Source organism: Podarcis gaigeae, assembly GCF_964106915.1.
Source record: "Podarcis gaigeae genome assembly, chromosome: 6".
NCBI lineage: Eukaryota > Metazoa > Chordata > Lepidosauria > Squamata > Lacertidae > Podarcis > Podarcis gaigeae.
Genome location: NC_139682.1, coordinates 69,669,316 through 69,686,909, shown reverse-complemented (window position 1 = coordinate 69,686,909; position 17,594 = coordinate 69,669,316). Strand labels below are relative to the sequence as shown.

Here is a 17,594-nt window from a genome sequence, read left to right as displayed (position 1 = left end):
CTGTTTGCATAACCAGAGAAAACCAAAATTGTGGAAAGTGGAATAAAGAAGCATGTCCTTAGATTGGGAAGTAGCAAGCTGAAGGAAATGCCTCATTTAAATAAATCAAAAATGTATGTAACAGTCAAAGCACAGGTCCTTTCTTATCCAACCTAAAATTATATAAGGTGGTTGGTTGGGGTATATATATATATATATATATATATGCAGGTTTTGGTGTCCTCGGGTGTCTTCCCGTGTAAAAGTTGGGGTGTCTAGGCGACGTTTCGACGAGGTCTCACTCGTCATCTTCAGGCTGGTGCTTTCGGCTTCTTGTTACTGGAACAGAGCGGGATCTCAATGTTTGAGTTCCTATAAATACTGTAGAGGGGGTGTGGTGTCTAGCCTCCAATGTTCTGGGCAGAGAGGAAGTTCCCAGGCTAGTGTGCCTTTTCTTCTTTTGTTCCTTAATTACTTGAGAGATACCTTGAGTGATTTCTTGAGTGATATCCTGAGTACCACTTAGGTGGGTCATTAGGTGTGGATTAGTTGCTAAAGTCTTTGTGTCTTGACCTCTTGAACTTTGTGAAGAGTTTTCCTGAGAAGATGGCTGTATTGCACTTAGTTGTGCTTTGGCTTGGCTTCGTGTATAGGGGCGAGCTGTGGTTTTGTGGCTTGTGTCAGCCAGATCTGTGTAGGGATTGCAGGGGGGTGCAGCATCCGGAGGTGCCACCATGGATTGGCTACTGGATGGTGTCAGTAATTCATCTGTGGAGAGGGTCTGGGTTTGGGTCTGGTGTGGTTGATTGGTGTTGGCGTTCTGTGTGCCTCTGGATCTGGTGTCAGTTTTTGTGGAGAGGGCTAATTTCCAGATGTCTGGCAAGCGGGATGTGTCGTCACGCTTGTTCATGTTGTGAGGGTGTTTCTCTATCTCGATGGCTTCCATGATTATTCTCTTGTGGTGATGTTCCGTGTTAAAGAGCAATTTGGAATCTGCAAAATTAACTTCGTGTCCTGTTTCTTTCATGTGTTGGAAAAGAGAGGAAGTTTTTTCTTCTTTTTTGACGGCATTCTTGTGTTCTGCGATACGTGCATTTATTCGTCTGTTTGTTTGTCCAATGTACGTGGCTGGGCAGACTTTGCAGGGTATTTCATAGATCCCTTGGTTTTCCAACTGGATTTTATCCTTGGGGTTTCTGAGGATATTGGCTATTTTTTGGTTGGTGCAAAAGGCTGTTTTGATATTGTGTTTATGGAGGATTTTGCTAATTTTATCTGTAGTGCCCTTGATATAGGGAAGGAGGGCCATGCCATTGTTTTCTTCTGTGTCTTGGTTTTTGGGGGGTGTTTCCTTTTGGATTAGCTTCGTTAGTCTTTAACACGGAACATCACCACAAGAGAATAATCATGGAAGCCATCGAGATAGAGAAACACCCTCACAACATGAACAAGCGTGACGACACATCCCGCTTGCCAGACATCTGGAAATTAGCCCTCTCCACAAAAACTGACACCAGATCCAGAGGCACACAGAACGCCAACACCAATCAACCACACCAGACCCAAACCCAGACCCTCTCCACAGATGAATTACTGACACCATCCAGTAGCCAATCCATGGTGGCACCTCCGGATGCTGCACCCCCCTGCAATCCCTACACAGATCTGGCTGACACAAGCCACAAAACCACAGCTCGCCCCTATACACGAAGCCAAGCCAAAGCACAACTAAGTGCAATACAGCCATCTTCTCAGGAAAACTCTTCACAAAGTTCAAGAGGTCAAGACACAAAGACTTTAGCAACTAATCCACACCTAATGACCCACCTAAGTGGTACTCAGGATATCACTCAAGAAATCACTCAAGGTATCTCTCAAGTAATTAAGGAACAAAAGAAGAAAAGGCACACTAGCCTGGGAACTTCCTCTCTGCCCAGAACATTGGAGGCTAGACACCACACCCCCTCTACAGTATTTATAGGAACTCAAACATTGAGATCCCGCTCTGTTCCAGTAACAAGAAGCCGAAAGCACCAGCCTGAAGATGACGAGTGAGACCTCGTCGAAACGTCGCCTAGACACCCCAACTTTTACACGGGAAGACACCCGAGGACACCAAAACCTGCATTCCTGTACCCGTGAAAATCTACAAAAGCATATATATATATATATATATATATATATATATATATATATATATATGTATTATTTTTAGTGTTGGACTGGAAGGTAGTTTGCGGAAAAAACAACTCGCAATGAACTGGTGGTTGGAAAATGTATTTCAAACTACTTAAAACTTAAAGCTAAACATTCTGCCTTTAAGTGTGGCTTTTGTTGAATGGGTTGTGCGCATGACACAGTAAGTGGTGGGATGTTATGGTAATTAGTAATGACCCTTGAATACTCTGGTTTACCACAGTGCAGAATACCAAGTGCAGTAGCTTTTCCAGGAAGGTTTAGCTCCATCTTCAGGATTAACTGCAAGTCTCCTGTTTCAGCAACTTTTCAATTATTTCAGTCCAACTCTTGGAGTTTCCATTCTGGAAAACAGCATGTCCTTTTGACATTTGACTTTTTTTTTCCCCTTGCGGGAGTTGGGGTGGGGGGATGTTCCATTCTCTACCTTCCTAGTAATGAACTGTGAGGTTATGCAAGGGAGGAGAGTGGGTGGGATTTTTGAACCACTTGTTCTGCGACAGATATGGGTGGTGGTGTTCTTTTCTGAAGTCTGCAGAGCCACACTATAGAAAGGTCTTAAGACTGCTGCATTGCAGGAAAACCTTCAGGATTTGCGATTTCTTAATCCTGCTGAGGAAGGGGCGAGAACTAATGGCAGCTAGACTAGAGATAGCTAAGCACTGGGAACTGGGAGGAACTTTACATTTGAAGGATGGCTCCGTAGAATCTGGAATGTCTTCATGGCAGAAAAACTGGCTTTTTTACTTTTAAAATGAAAGCAAAACGAAAGGATTCATTTTTATTTTATTTTGCAGTCTGGTACTCTTTTATGAGGGACGCGGGTGGTGCTGTGGGTTAAACCACAGAGCCTAGGGCTTGCCCATCAGAAGGTCGGCGGTTCGAATCCACGCAATGGGGTGAGCTCCCGTTGCTCGGTCCCTGCTTCTGCCAACGTTTCACTACCAAATACCACCCCATCTATATATAGTTAGTTCACCTAGTTTAAGTGGTTTCTTGTCACTTCCCTTATCTCCTAATAGTCTGATTTTTGGGGCGAAGTAGATGCAACAGTCGGGACACGGGTGGCACTGTGGGTTAAACCACAGAGCCCAGGACTTGCCGATCAGAAGGTCAGCGGTTCGAATCCCTGCGACAGGGTAAGCTCCAGTTGCTCGGTCCCTGCTTCTGCCAACGTAGTAGTTCGAAAGCATGTCAAAGTGCAAGTAGATAAATAGGTACCACTCCGGCGGGAAGGTAAACGGCATTTCTGTGCGCTGCTCTGGTTCGCCAGAAGCGGCTTAGTCATGCTGGCCACGTGACCCGGAAGCTATACGCCGGCTCCCTAGGCCAATAAAGCGAGATGAGCGCTGCAACCCCAGAGTCGGCCACGACTGGACCTAATGTTCACGGGTCCCTTTATCTTTACCTAGATGCAACAGTATGTGATTGAATCTTACCTGCAAAATAGTGGCAGTCTGCAATTGCCCCTAGTAGGCAACCTGATGCACAAAGGAAAAACATAGCCGTGTGGTTGTCCATGCTACAGATCTTCAGCCAGGGGGCAGCTCCAGAGAACAGTGGGGTATACAAGAAGGTGAACAGCAGTCAACAGAGGAGCTTGTTGGAAGCCCAACAAAAGCCCAACATGGTCTTTTGAATTCCCCTTCGTCTTAACTTAGCTTTCTATTAATCATCCCATTGTGCTTATAATTAAGTTCACCCACGTAGGGATATATATTTTTTAACATACTTTTAATACATAATCTATAAGTGAATTGATCATTCTAAGCTCTACCAAGTAATTAGAATAACAGGCTAGATCCATATTCATAAGGTGTCATCTTTTGTAAACTGGAGAGTGAGAAAAGTGTTCTTGGGGGACACTTTTATCAAGGATGGTGGTGCTATCCTTCTAGATACACTGTGGGCAGTTTAAAAGACGACTTTTAAAAAGTGTGGGTTAGTCTGAGTCTTATAGAACAAAAAATACGGTACGTGATTCAGCTGAGAAGATGACTTAGGAAAAGCATTGTTTGCATGCTGCATTCCATCTCCCCTTAGCTGCTTATGCCCCCCACCAAACTGCCTTTAGTTGCAGGAGGGGCACCTCCAGAATCATACATCTGTCCCAGTGCCACACTTTCAAAAATCATGGCTCAGAATTAGGAACAAAAATCTGTATCCCCTTTTCTCTCCCATAAAGGCAGTGGAGGTGATTATATTAAAATCAAGGGCTTACGTCCTCAGACTACGGCAGTAAATTTAACAAAATGTCAATTGTAAACTTGGCCATTCTGTTCTGAAAGGAAAGAAAACTGGATTCAGCTTCCCCAAAATAACTTGAAATACCATATATTTTGTGTAGAGGCTGAAGACGTTGCATTAAGTACATGATAGCAAGCTTGCATACATTGCAACCCTGACTCTTGCAATGTAGCGGTTTCTGTTGAATTAGCTCTGTTTCCTCCCATTTGGCACAATAATACAGAAAGCCAAATACTGTATATCTGTGAACACTTAAGGGATTTAACCACCATTTGTTTTATTTGTAGCCCCACAATTATGTTAATAAATCACCTGTGTTGCACTGAACTACTCTTGTGCTCAATAAAGCTTTGAGAGTGGGGCTGTGAGTCATCAGCTTGAAACTGCATATTACTGAATGTGTGCTCAGTAGCAAACAGCGGTAATCATTAATGCTCAGGAAAATGGTAATTTCTCATCCATATTCCTAAACAGAAGCGAGCTTTCAGAAGCAAAATTGATAGTTGCTTTTTACATCACGCATGTAATAGGGAGAGAAAATCTATCAGCTACTCTTTTTCTGTTTTCCATGCCCAGTGATGGAGAGTGCCAATTTCAGGATGGGATGAAGACTGAAAGAGAAGCATGTTGCTTTGGATTTTAGAATGATGGCAAAACCAACAACACCCCATAGTCAAATTTGACTGGACTTAACCATCCAGGGGTCCTTTACCTTTTTTACCCTTATGTACCCTGAGCTAGTTTAAAAACAAAAACAAAAATTGCTTTGGACGATATTCATTTGCTTTGGAACTGTTGAAGTGAGCCCCCTTCAAAATCAAAATTTTCATAAATCTCTGCCAAATTATATTTTACTTTCCTGTGTGTAGGAAGCAACCTTTTCTTAGGAACTTTGCCAATTGGCCCTTGTCCGTATCATGCCAGTGTCTCATCTGCGAGCTGATTCTCTCCCAATAGCTTGGGCAGTGGATAATTCCTACTCTCCCTTCCCAGCTGAGCTTCTGTTTCAGAAGTTTCCCTCTGTTTTTCTCAGATTGCGCTGCATCAGTTTTTTTTGTTAAATGACCTTGCAAGATATCTAGAGATCTAATCTCTCTCTCTCTCTCTCTCTCTCTCTCTCTCTCTCTCTCTCTCTCTGTGTGTGTGTGTGTGTGTGTGAAAGAGAGAGAGAGATCACCTTGGTTCCTGATTCGAACATATCTTGTTGTGAACTCTAGTACAACATTGCTCGGATGTGCTCATGCTTACAGTTCTCCCATACAAATTTTGTGTTAAACACACATGCCCCGAATATTCTGTGAGTGCACAGATATTTCCCAAATATTTGGTCAAGTTGTTGTTGTTTGTTGTTGTTAACAACCTTAATTAATAAAAGTGGGAGATTCTCAGTGCCACATTTTTTAGCCCAAAGTTCGAGTGTCAGCATTGTAGAGTTGGAAAAGTTGCAGGACAAGAGACCCAGGAGCAACTTCCCTGCAAGGAAGGGATAAAGCATTTGGGGCTCTTTGGGTTTATTAAAAATAAGAATAATAAAGTGGGAGATGCAAGAGGTGTTTGTCGAATTGTGCATGGCATGGAGAATGTGGAGAGAAGCATCCCTTGCACTTCCTCTCTCATAATACTAAGATTTGGGGTCATTCAGTGGAAGAGCAAGGTTCCATGTTCAGTTTCTGACATCTGCAGATAGGACTGAGATAGGATCCTGCCTGAGACCCTGGAGACCCACTGTCAGTTCATGACCTAGATGGACCAATGGTCTGACTCAGCATAACTGTCTTAGTTACATCACTTGAGATAGTTCCAAACATTGCCATGATGATCTAACAAAGAGGAAGGCAGCCGGAAGTGACAGCTTTCTCTAAGCTCATTTATGGGCAGTTATGCTATCTGTGTTCCTGTGGGGCTCTCGCATTCCAGAGTCGATGGTGTGAGTCCTGCTCATATGCACAGCTTTGGATCACACTCATTAGGTACCACTCTCTTGAGTGTCGTGCCAAAAGTGGAAGGGGATTTGCTACAAGTGTGAGAGGATCAGCCAGAGGTTGACTGCAGCTTGCCTAAAATGTCACTGGGGACAGATGGCAATTACCGAATTTACAATGGAGTAAGTACCACATGAAGGGACGCAGGTGGCGCTGTGGGTTAAAGCCTCAGCGCCTAGGACTTGCCGATCGAAAGGTCAGCGGTTCGAATCCCTGCGGCGGGGTGCGCTCCCGTTGCTCGGTCCCAGCGCCTGCCAACCTAGCAGTTCGAAAGCACCTCCGGGTGCAAGTAGATAAATAGGGACCGCTTACCAGCGGGAAGGTAAACGGCGTTTCCGTGTGCGGCTCTGGCTCGCCAGAGCAGCGATGTCACGCTGGCCACGTGACCCGGAAGTGTCTCCGGACAGCGCTGGCCCCTGGCCTCTTGAGTGAGATGGGCGCACAACCCCAGAGTCTGTCAAGACTGGCCCGTACGGGCAGGGGTACCTTTACCTTTTAAGTACCACATAAATACAGTGTCTTTGCAGGTGAAAGGGCTGCAATAGAATTGCAACCCATTAACTTTGGATCAGGCCCAATTGCTTTAATTAGGCTGTTCTGGAGAAAATCCGTTGTGCGTTGCGGCTAAAGCAAATGAGTTTGGCTCTTAAGTAAACCTTTGTGACAGAATTTATGCAAGGCTCTGAAACTTACTAAAGTGGTCCAACTGACGAAAGAACAGTCCCTTAAATGAGATACAGATTATTTGCTCCTTTTATGATTTTTTGTACCTTTTGCCCTTGTGTATGTATAACCAAAACAAACTTGTTTGGTGGAAAGAAGGGGAACAGAAAATACTGCACTCTTTCCCCCCTCTTTTGTCTTTCTCTTTAGCAGTGTGGGCTTCATATGCAAGCCCAAGATGTGAAAAGATTTCCTAGCGGGAGCCTGGACATGCATAGCAATTCAGGAAGTGCTTTGTGCTGAGAACAGCCCGGCTAAGTTTCTGAGAAAGCAAGATGTGCAGCAAATGGTGGGAATGTGCATGGAAGCATAGCCATAAGGCTGCACAGTGACTGAGTGGGTTTTTGGGTAATGACATCTACTTCCTTCTCCAGCTGCACTGGCCCCAGATCTCTTGCCCCTCCATGGTACCAGGTTAAGATCACTTTGGAAAATGAGCTGGAATAGCTCTGTTGGTAGAGCATGAGACTCTTAATCTCAGGGTTGTGAGTTTGAGACCCATGTTGGGCAAAAGTTTGGACCAGATGACCCTTAGGCAAAGGTAAAGGGGCCCCTGACCATTAGGTCCAGTCGTGGACAACTCTGGGGTTGTGGTGCTCGTATCGCTTTACTGGCCGAGGGAGCCAGCGTACAGCTTCCAGGTCATGTGGCCAGCATGACTAAGCCACTTCTGGTGAACCAAAGCAGCACACGGGAATGCCATTTACCTTCCCGCCGGAGCGGTACCTATTTATCTACTTGCACTTTGACGTGCTGCTAGGTGGGCAGGAGCAGGGACTGAGCAATGGGAGCTCACCCCGTCGTGGAGATTCGAACCGCTGACCTTCTGATCAGCAAGCCCTGTGGTTTAACCCACAGCACCACCCGTGTTTGGACCAGATGACATCCCTTACAACTCTACAATTCTGTAATTGTATGACTCTTGCTTCTACTCATTGCCTGATTCACCTGCATCAGCTGCTTCCTTTCTGCAGTCCTATTCAGCTCTTGCCCGCCATCTTAGCGAGCTCTGAGTAACTCCTGTCTGCACAGCCCCATCCTGATTACCTTAATCCTGTACTCTATTGCTTGGAAGTTCCTGGTGAATGCAGAGGAGAAAAACTGGTGTATCAAATTCTGCTGTACCAAGTGTTCATGCATTCAAAGAGAACAGAAGGAGTCAAGGTTCTATTAGCTGTTTTCAGAGTAGGGAGTGGGTGCAATTGAGCTAGCCAAGGGTCTGTTGTATCCTAAGCCAGGTACCTTCAAGCTGTTTCCTGTATCAGCCTGGAACTTTCGCATCAAACTTGTAGACCTCTCCCGCCTTCTCACCTTCCACCCTGGACAGTGGAATCAGAGGAGCTGCGGGTGCAAGTGGTGGCTCCACCCCTCTGTAAATCCCCTCTGCTGCTAGCCAGGAGATAGGATTGTGTACTTAGCAACAGCCCATCCTCAGATAAACATTGCTGAGATATTTTAAGCAGCGCAAAATGCCAGTAATAGTACTTACTGTGACTAAAACATTAAATCGGGCAAAAATAAAACAACACGTGTAGCTCCTTGCCAAGAGAGCCGAAAAATAACTAATGCCATTGTTTGTTTTAACTGAAATGCCTAAAGAATTGAGTTCCCTCCACTTTTCCTTTAAGTTTTAGGTCATGGAACGCCAAACAGGATTTGCATCGCACCCTATCCCGAAGCTTCTATTTGCTTGCAAATGCCAGAATTAACCGCCCGAAATCCGCTCTTGGAAATGACTGTGGAACTTTTATAGAACGTCGTACATTAAAATCTGCAGTGCTTCACCAACATAGATGAAGACATACTGCACATTGTGAAAGGTAATCTTCTATACCTATTTTGAGAGGTGTTATTAAGACAGAACATTAAAAAAATGATGGTGGTGTCGAACAGATGGCGTCGTTCTCTCTGGATGTAAATGCCCACATGTTTCCTTTGAATAACTCTTTGTGCGTGAGTCCCCCCTCCCCCGCTTACTTATTTTTGTTGCAATTAGTAACATTTTGTAAGTATACCAGACAGTTTCTCCCTGACGAGCCTTTCTTCTTGTCATCTGTGAGTTTGGTCTCATTTACATGAAGAGTGATTCAAAGTGTTTGGTATACAAAGAGGAAGGGGAATCTGAGGCCCTGCAATTATTGTTGGACTCTTAACTCCCATCAGCCCCAGCCAGCATGGCCAGTTGTCAGGGGTGGTTGGTTTCTTTAATTGTGACAATTTATTTAGATCAGGGTTTCCCAAACTTGGGTCTTTAGCTGTTTTTGGACTACAACTCCCATCATCCCTAGTTAGCAGGACCAGTGGTCAGGATGATGGGAATTATAGTCCAAAAACAGCTGGAGACCCAAGTTTGGGAAACCCTGATCTAGACCATTTCAGTAGCAACTTACCATATTTTTCCGTCTATAAGACGCCCCCCATGTATAAGATGCTCCATATTTTTGGGCATCTCCGATTTAAGAAAATGGGGAGAGATTGCCCCTATGTATAAGACGCCCCCAAATTTCGGACATTGTTTTTTTTTGGGGGGGAACTAGTCTTATACATGGAAAAATATGGTACATTTCTCTCTCTCTCTCTCTCTCTCTCTCTCTCTCTCTCTCTCTCTCACACACACACACACACACACACACACACACACAAATACACAACCCTTTGGCTCCAAGCAGTTTACAACATAAATTGAAACATGAAATGAAACATTAAAATATATCAATGTGAAGCATTACAAATGAATCTAGAGTACAAAATACAACAAAGACCCACATTTAAAGCAGCATTATTAACAAGAAAACAATCTGTTATCTGAAACATATACTGTACATTAAAAAAAATGTGAATAAGACTCAAACTTAGAAATGCAATTAAACCCCCCCCCCCCACATCATTAGTGGTTAAACAAAATAATTAAGGTAGAAGGTGCACCCCCACTAACCCCACCACTCAGTAACACCTCCCAAACACATCCTTGGCACTCTCCCTCATACAAAATTCACTCTCAACTATTCGTATCCACCATACTCATAATTCAGGGGTGGTGTGTCCTGTTTCACTGCTTGAGGTGAAATGGGAAGGGCCACCTTGCCCTGCCTCTGCTACCTACCATACCTCTTGCTGCCGGCACTGCTGCTCTGTGGTGCCTTGTTGCATAGTTCCCCTGTTCGGATTTTAAATATACTTCAACTGAGAAAATGCATGCTCAGCTGAGCAATTTGTGACCATTAATGTTAAAAATCTGGCAATGGAAAATTTCTGTGGTGTCCCCCCTTCCCTTGATGCCCTAAGTACATGGTCATTTTGCTTAATGTTTAATCCAGCCCTGCTTACACCACAATAAATTGGTTAGTCTTTAAGGTGCCACAAGTCTACTGTTTTGTTGCACCAGACGAACATGGCTCTGGAAAACGTTACTGATAAAAACGTAAGACTGATTCCCTGAAATTTGGATAGGCTTTTAAAAAACAAAAAAAATGAATGTGCAAATTTACTTTCTCACATTACTTTAATCTCCATGACATTTAAATAATTCCTCGCTTTTAGTGGCTTTCGTCTCCAGAGAGCTTTAGACAAATTAACTAATTCACAATGGATTCTAGGCTTATTCAGAATGGCGTCACCTTGGCCAAAGTCACTGTAGTAGTGTTACTGGAAGCCATTAACACCAGCTGACAGAGACCATAATTTATTTTTTGCTTCTGCCTCCACAGAGAGTGGTGTTTGCTTCGCAGAAAATAATACAGATAATCTTGCACATTTCTGCCAAACCTATCAGTTTTTGGTGCTGCTGCCAGTTTTGACTTTCAGCTTCTAATCTAGAGGGATCGTTTGAATAATTTAGTCAGGAAATCCAGTGCTCTTGTTGGTATTCCATCAAGCCGTGCTTGATAGAATCTGGTTTGTAGCATAGCACTCAGGGACTTGGTCAGAACCTTTCTGTCTTCTGCTCTGCACTGTCTGTGGGACACAAGATCTTGTGCCAAGGGTTCCAATAGAGCAAAGGGAGCAAAGCAATGTTTTCTTGCTCAAGTCCTGTGAACCAGGCCTGTCCCCTGCACTGGTATTGTACTACAGACTCTCCTAGTGTCCCTATTTTCTAGGGAAAGCCCAAATTTACAGAAGCCATGCCAGTTTCTAATTTTACCCCGGAATGACCCGCTCATAGCTGTCAAGTGTCCCTTATTTGAAGAGACAGTCCCTTATTCCAGCGCCATGTCCTGCTGCTGTCCCTTATTGATGGATGTCCCTTAAATGATGTCCCTTAAATTTCAAAGGAAGCAGCTCCTCTCCCTCTCTCCCTGCTGGCCACAGAGGAGGGAGGCTCCAACTGTGTTGCTTGGCTGTGTTGCTCACCCAATAAGAAGTCTAAGAACGACAGGGGGGTGGAGCTTGCATGCCTTGTGTGTGGCTAGTTAATGCAAGCTGAGGTGGTTTTTGAATGCTGGACGCCATTTTGTTGCACGTGCTGCTGCAAACTTTGCAGTGCAAAGCCAGGCCGGGGAGCCATCTTAAGTTGAGGCTGCATAGGCCTTGTGGTGCATGTGATTCAGATTCTATTCAGTTGAACCTCTGGTTACAAAGTTGGTTGGACAGTGTTCTCGAAGCTACCAGCATGAGTTTGACCAGACTGCAGGAGGACAAGAAGACTGGAGTGCCTGGAACAGGTGAGGCTGCAGGTCCCTTATTTTGGCTGCTGGTCCCTTATTTTCAAATCTGTAAGTTGACAGCTATGGACCCGCTTTCCCTTAGGTCGTCCCTATTTTCATCTGAGAAATGGAGGGTATGGAATTATCTGACCCCTGAGCCATCTGAAGGCAGCCCTGAATAGGCAAGCTTTTTTAATGTTTAATGTTTTATTATGTTTTTATATATGCTGGAAGCAACCCAGAGCGACTGAGGCAACCCAGTCAGATGGGTGGGGTATAAATAGTAAAATTATGATTATGGATGAATAGGACATTGCTATTTGTTCTAGAGAAGTCTCATGCACAAAAGAAAGTCTCGTTGACTTTACTGAAACTTACCTTGCTTAATACAGTTGTGATTAGGAATGAAGGTCCTGTTCTTGTTTCTATAACAATCTGAGTGCCCAGAGTGCTGCAGGAATTATAAATAATTACAGTCTTACCTGGATTAAGTCAGATGAAGAGGGGAAGCAGAAGTTCTGTAGATCCCTAACATTTAAGCCTGTGCTTAAACAGACTGTACTGGATACAATTTTAAAGGCAATGAAGACACCTAGAGTCCACTGAGTATGGCTGATTGTCTCTCCTGCGTAAATCTGCACATTGTACAAAACTGAGAATGTGTTCACTCGTACAGCTGAATTAATTGTCCTGTCATGCAACAGTAAGCTGGGGCAGATGAGCCTTCTGTTTATTTGCTTGAGTGTTTCGGTTCTTTGTTTTTGCTTTGATGCTGTGCTCCCAGCAGTGGCACAGAGGGAAAACCCTCATCCACATGCTTTAGCGCTGAGAGCTGATCTCTCTCCCCTTGCACCAGGGTAGCAGCAGGAGCCATGGGTAATTATGTACAAGCTCTGGGGGGAAGCCCTTGTGCAGCACATGCATTCCCCGAAGGCTTTTAGAGGCCGTGAAAGGAGTGTAGGAGGAGGTTGCATGGTGCCAGCTTAACATTGCAAGAGCAGTAGTTTGCACTGGAGCAGAATGGAATGGAAACCGAGGTATCAGGGCCCCGAGATATGTGATGTCCTGCTTCAGACTACAGAAATTGGGTTGTTCCATTTTTGAAATCTCAAATGTTAAAACCTGAAAAACAGAAAAGCAGCACAACGAACAGTTAGCTGAGCTGAAAGCTGTGCACCTGGATAGGCTAGGTTATTGGTTTGTTTGTTGTCGTTTGGCAGGGAGCATTCAAAAATGTGACTTGCCGTGTGGTACCAGCCCACACAAATCCAACTCCCTTTTTCTGCTGCAAGTGAGATTTCAGGCAGAGATCAGATGAAAGGAAGGATTCCAGTAGAGCTTCTTGCACAGTAAAGTTTCCTGCAGGTCCCCCCCCCCCCAAATGCAAGTTCTTCCTGCATTGCTATCCACTTGCCTCTTCTCATCTCACCTTTTGGTTTGAAACTGGCTCAAAAACACACAACGCCCCGGCTTCATTAATTAATTTGTTTGTGTGAAGATAGCCAGTGTAAGGATTTATCAGGGGCAGGTACTGAAATATAGTACAGGTCTTGAGTAAAGCAGCCTAGTAGGAAAATCTTGTAGGAAGTAACTAACTGGGGTGGGGGTGGGGACTTTATCCTGGGGAAATAATTGCATTACTCATAAACACATTTAGAATTGACTTTCATTTATCTTAACCAACAGCCACCGTCCAAAACATATTAACAGTGAAATAAGTACTATTAATTTCACTGAAATAGCAATGCAGACTTTAGGGGCTTAATCAGTCCAATTATTAGAAACTAAGCTTAATTCTAGTTAATCAGGAAAAGAATAATTACCCTTTTGTGCTTTAAAAGGTTGCCGCAAATTGAGCGAAGGAATATGGAGCCAAAACATAAAATAACCACTGTGCTTCCTAATTATACAGTGGTACCTCGGGTTACATACACTTCAGGTTACAGACTCTTCAGGTTACAGCCTCCACTAACCCAGAAATAGTACCTTGGGTTAAGAACTTTGCTTCAGGATGAGAACAGAAATCGTGCTCCGGCGGCGTGGCAGCAGCAGGAGGCCCCATTAGCTAAAGTGGTGCTTCAGGTTAAGAACAGTTTCAGGTTAAGAACGGACCTCCAGAACGAATTAAGTTCTTAACCAGAGGTGCCACTGTACTGTTACAGTGATCTGGAAAAGGGTTTCAGCAGCAGCATTAACATATTAATATGTGATATATTTCATATCACAGCAGAAGAGTATAGGGCTTTTGCTGCTTGAGGTGAAAGACAAAATGGTCTCCCTCTCCACGCTATATGCAGAAGCTGACTGGACTGGCAGCTGAATCTTACTATAACACTGGTGGTGGGATATTTTTTTATTATTATTCTTTATTAAATCTGTATACCACCCTATACGCATAGATCTCAGGGCGGTTCACAACATAAAATCACAATATGAAAAACACTAAATACATAATAAAAATTTAAAAAAGGCAACCCAATAATCCCCGCACCACCATACCTGAGGTAGTGGACCAGATTAGGGGGCTCAGGAGAAACCATGTGGCCCAAGGGGAATGGCTGAAAGTTCAGGAGGAACAGCCACCTGAAGCAGTTGTCTCTCTGCCGAATGGTATTGCTGGCCATGCTGAAGAACACCACATATTTGGGAGAATAAAAACCATACTGTTATTCATTCTAGTTATCTGAGAAATCATCAGTTGAACAAACTATTTTCACTCAAGATTCTCCCAGATTGGCCCACTGAAACGAAATGTAATCCAAAAGTTGTGTGTTACTGAAGGGAGGTAGTTTGGGGGTTTTTTTAATCAGCTTAGTTATGAATGGACTGATTTGTCCAATGATCCTTTCCCTTGCTCACCCACACACTTGCCTGTGAAAACAGCAAGCATAAGTTAAAGATATACTGGGATGGTTTACATTTTTCAAGTAACATTTTATTTATTTCAAATTTTTGTCAAAATGTAATGGCTTCTCAAGAACTCATCTCTCTCTTAGAAAACACATCTGCTAAGGGCTCAGTCTAGGTTTAGTACAGTCATACCTCTTGTTATGTTTGCTTCATGATACTGTACATTGGTACCTCGGATTAAGTACTTAATTTGTTCCGGAGGTCCGTTCTTAACCTGAAACTGTTCTTAACCTGAATCACCACTATAGCTAATGGAGCCTCCCGCTGCCACCACGCAGCCAGAGCACGATTTCTGTTCTCATCCCGAAGCAAAGTTCTTAACCCGAGGTACTATTTCTGGGTTAGCGGAGTCTGTAACCTGAAGCGTATGTAACCCAAGGTACCACTGTACGTTTTTTCAGGTTGCGTCCTGCGGCGACCCGAAAGTACCAGAAACCGTTACTTCCAGGTTTCGCCACTCGCGCATTCGCAAATGCACAAAATGCCGTCACGCACATGTGCAGAAGCAGCGAATTGCGACCCGTGTGTGCGCAGACGCGAGTTGCGTTCCTTTCTGGTTGCGAACGGGGCTCCGGAACGGATCCCGTTAGCAACCAGGTGTACCACTGTATTCATTGTCACAGTCCCAATAGTAAGCTCAAGCCCATTGCTCACTCCAGGTCTGTGTCTGCTTCCAACATGGTGTGGTGGTTAAGAGCGGTAGACTTGTAATCTGGTGAACCAGGTTCGCGTCCCCGCTCCTCCACATGCAGCTGCTGGGTGACCTTGGGCTAGTCACACTTCTCTGAAGTCTCTCAGCCCCACTCACCTCACAGAGTGTTTGTTGTGGGGGAGGAAGGGAAAGGAGAATGTTAGCCGCTTTCAGACTCCTTCGGGTAGTGATAAAGTGGGATATCAAATCCAAACTCCTCTTCTTCTTCTTCCACCAAAATCCGGTGGCACAGAAGGTGCTCATTCCTTATCAGTCCCATTTTAAAAGCTTACGAAGGCTAGGGATGAATCAAGGGTAAAGGAAGGGTGGTTACAAATTTGGGGGAAAATTATTTACACCCTTGTTTAAGGTAAGCTGACCTTGACAAGGAGCAAGGGTTTTTGGTGATGGCAATGGGGCTATGGAATGACTTCTTGGATGCTTATTAAAGTGCATCCCTGATAAATGAATTTGTCAGCTGTTTGGACTTTTTTCTTGTTTGAAAATTTGTTTTTATTACTGATGGTTGCTATGATTTTAACTGCGGTTGTAAGCCACCTTGTGCTGCTATAGGATATACATATTTTTAAGTAAATAAAGAGTAACTTGGTTCTGACTCCATGTCTTACCTAGTGACCAGAACAGGCTCATACTAACCATTAGAAATCCATATTTGCCATGGCAGGCAAGCACAAACAAAGCAGTGTTTCAGAGTTGGCTGACATCTTGCCGTCCACTAGATTTTTCCTTTCTACTTCGCCTGCAGAAAAGGTTGACTCTTCGCTGTGCAACACGTTTTGTTGGGATTCGCTGTGCAACACGTTTAGTTGGGATTTAGTCATTAGCAATTTTCAGGAAATAAATCAACATTTTCCAAGGTGGACCGTTCAAGAGGAATAAATATTACTTTCCCCTCATGTGTCAGGTGAGGTCTGTTTAAAAAGAGTCAGTCATAGCAGAAAGCTTTATTGACAGTGTCAAGTCAGTTTCCTGTTGCGGTAAAAATGTCGAATTCAGCCTTGGGAATATTTAGAAAAGGGACTGGAAACAAAACTTCCAAGAGTTATTGCGCCTTTGAAGAGATTTGTGGAAATACATACAAAGCCCTAGATGACAACACCATGCCAAGCCACATTTGGAATATAAGTATATCTTATCGTGCTAGACTCTGTGCATTCACAGTGCCTCTGAACATTGCCTGTTCTCTCTAGTTACATACGATACACAGGATTTGCTGTCAAAACTGGTTTCTAAACAATCACCATTGGCAGCCGGTCCCCCCCTCCCCTTCTTCTCTGCCTAGCTGTCAGTTTTGCTGACACTGCTATTCATCTGAATGTAGAAAACGGCGGCAGACAAAATGCCAGGTTAATTTAACCGCATTGGGTGACACAGACATATCCCATGCATCTTCTAAGGATCTTTTCATGTGACAACTTTTTATCACCTGAATTGTTAGAACAGGAAGGTGAACAGGGTGCGCCTCAGAGGAAGGCTGATGCTAGGGTGGTAGCTTTGATCCTGCAAGTTCATTTGAACTGGAAACAATTGGAATGCACATCCACTATATCATTTGAAGGTGATAGTAAAGCTGATTCTGTAATGTGACACTTGCAAATTATCTCTGCCTGGAAGTGCGCCTAGAAATGGCTGTGGCACAGAATGACAGACAGTTTCTAGTTGCGGTGGATAGTTTCAGTTCTTCCTGAAGGATCTTCCAGCTTCAATCTGTAATATCTGGGAGCTGGTTCAGACAGCAATGTTAACTGTCCACATTTGTTTGTAGGTAATGGGCATGCCAATGGTTGTGCTTGTGTTTCTTCCAGCTTCTATTGTGATTGTCCAGGATTACTTGGGTCCTCACATTCTGTCTGCACTCATGAGCATAAATGTGGGGATATTTAAGACTGCTCACATAGGCAAATATTATTTCATCTATGCTGCCTATCTGCGATTAAATGGTGGTGGGAATATCTTGTCCCACTAATTTTGGGAGAAAGAAGTGATTGTTTGAGGTTGCACCATAATTCATGCAAAGTTCATGTAGGGCGAACAGCAGGTTACCAGTGCTGTGGGTGTGTGGTTTTCATACATGAAAATTATACAGTGGAAAGAGTTAAACTATCCCTCTACCTAGTCCTGATTTTAGTTGGGAGGTCTTCTTTCCTGATACCAATGTTTTGAAAGAAACTTGGGAAATCTTAGTCATGGATCTCACATATA

General features: G+C 43.9%; 1 protein-coding gene across 4 annotated transcripts in view; it reads left to right on the top strand.

The window, feature by feature from the left end:
* Positions 1 to 17,594, top strand: part of DDAH1 (dimethylarginine dimethylaminohydrolase 1) — a 125,574-nt gene that overhangs the window by 46,497 nt on the left and 61,483 nt on the right. For 2 of the 4 annotated variants that reach the window (XM_083743564.1, XM_083743563.1), the window contains exon 3: positions 8,756 to 8,947. The exons of 1 other annotated variant lie outside the window; for it this stretch is intronic. The gene's annotated coding sequence lies outside the window, so the exon portion shown is untranslated. The remainder of the gene's footprint in view (positions 1 to 8,755; positions 8,948 to 17,594) is intronic. One more of the 4 variants, XM_083743565.1, reaches the window with a different exon arrangement.